This window comes from Arachis ipaensis, chromosome B2 (assembly GCF_059453495.1).
Source record: "Arachis ipaensis isolate K30076 ecotype BB chromosome B2, ASM5945349v1, whole genome shotgun sequence".
Taxonomy (NCBI): domain Eukaryota; kingdom Viridiplantae; phylum Streptophyta; class Magnoliopsida; order Fabales; family Fabaceae; genus Arachis; species Arachis ipaensis.
The window spans coordinates 61,091,332-61,093,162 of NC_142437.1; the positions used below are offsets into that span (position 1 = coordinate 61,091,332).

The 1,831-nt window shown below is 36.5% G+C and overlaps 1 non-coding gene across 1 annotated transcript; it reads left to right on the forward strand.

Annotated features, from left to right (window-relative positions):
- The first annotated feature begins 584 nt into the window (after window positions 1-584).
- Window positions 585-692, forward strand: LOC148574071 (small nucleolar RNA R71). Its single transcript, XR_015905759.1, has one exon. It is a non-coding gene; the product is annotated as a small nucleolar RNA R71 (small nucleolar RNA).
- The last annotated feature ends 1,139 nt before the right edge of the window (window positions 693-1,831 follow it).

Consider the following 1,831-nt stretch of genomic DNA (forward strand, 5'->3'; position numbering starts at 1 on the left):
GTTGCTAAGTCAGAGTGGCTCTGCTTAGAATTCTTTGTCTGTTGCTGAGAAGATGACGGAAAAGGTTTACTATTACTAAACCTGTTTCTTCCACCATTACTGTTGTTGAAACCTTGTTGAGGTCTCTGTTGGTCCTTCCATAAGAGATTTGGATGATTTGTCCATGAAGGATTATAGGTGTTTCCATGGGATTCTCCTATGTAATTCACCTCTTCCATTGCTGGGTTCTCAGGGTCATAAGCTTCTTCTTCAGAAGATGCTTCTTTGGTACTGCCTATTGCTGCTTGCATTTCAGACAGACTCTGAGAGATCATATTGACTTGTTGAGTCAATATTTTATTCTGAGCAAATATGGCATTCAGAGTATCAATCTCAAGAACTCCTTTCTTCTGATTTGTCGCATTATTCACCGGATTCCTTTCAGAAGTGTACATGAATTGGTTATTTGCAACCATCTCAATGAGTTCCTGAGCTTCTGCAGGCGTCTTCTTCAGATGAAGAGATCCTCCAGCAGAGCTGTCCAATGACATCTTGGACAGTTAAGACAGACCATCATAGAAGATACCTATGATGCTCCATTCTGAAAGCATGTCAGAAGGGCACCTTCTGATTAATTGCTTGTATCTTTCCCAAGCTTCATAGAGGGATTCACCTTCCTTCTGTCTGAAGGTTTGGACTTCCACTCTAAGCTTACTCAATTTTTGAGGTGGAAAGAACTTTGCCAAGAAGGCATTGACTAGCTTTTCTCAAGAGTTCAGGCTTTCTTTAGGTTGTGAATCCAACCATGTTCTAGCTCTGTCTCTTACAGCAAAAGGAAAGAGCATAAGCTTGTAGACCTCGGGATCAACCCCATTGGTCTTGACAGTGTCACCGATTTGTAGGAATTCAGCTAAGAACTGATGAGGATCTTCCATTGGAAGTCCATGAAACTTGCAATTCTGTTGCATTAGAGAAACTAATTGAGGCTTAAGCTCAAAGTTGTTTGCTCCAATGGCAGGGATTGAGATGCTTCTCCCATAGAAGTCGGGAGTAGGTGCAGTAAAGTCACCCAGCACCTTCCTTGCATTGTTGGCATTGTTGTTTTTGGCTGCCATGGCTTCTTCTTCTTTGAAAAGCTCTGTTAGCCCCTCTACAGAGAGTTGTGCTTTAGCTTCTCTTAGCTTTCTCTTCAAGGTCCTTTCAGGTTCAGGATCAGCTTCAACAAGAATGCCTTTGTCTTTGCTCCTGCTCATATGAAAGAGAAGAGAACAAGAAAGTATGAAATCCTCTATGTCACAATATAGAGATTCCTTGAGGTGTCAGAGGAAAAGAAGAATAGAAGGAGGAGATAGATAGAAGAGAATTCGAACTTATCAAGAGGGATAAAGTTCGAATTGCACCTTAAGGAGGAGTGTTAGTCCCTTAAATAGAAGGATGTGAGAAGAGGGGAAGAATTTTCGAAATTAAAGTAAAAAATTTTTAAAATAATAAAAAGAAATTTGAAAATTTGATTGAGATTTTCGAAAATTAAGATTGGGAAAGAAATTAAGTGATTTTGAAAAAGATTTTTGAAATTAGAAATAAAAAAGATATGCTTGAAAATTAATTTTGAAAAAGATATGATTGAAAAGATATGATTGAGAAGATATGATTGAAAATCAAATAAAAAGAAAGTTTTAAAATTAAAGTTGATTACTTGACTAATAAGAAATTAAAAGATATGATTCTTAGAATTTAAAATTTTGATCCTTTCTTAATAGGCAAGTAACAACTTAAAAATTTTGAAGTAAAACATTAATTGAAGCAAGGATTTTCGAAAATAATAAAAAAATGGAAAGAAATTAATTTTGAA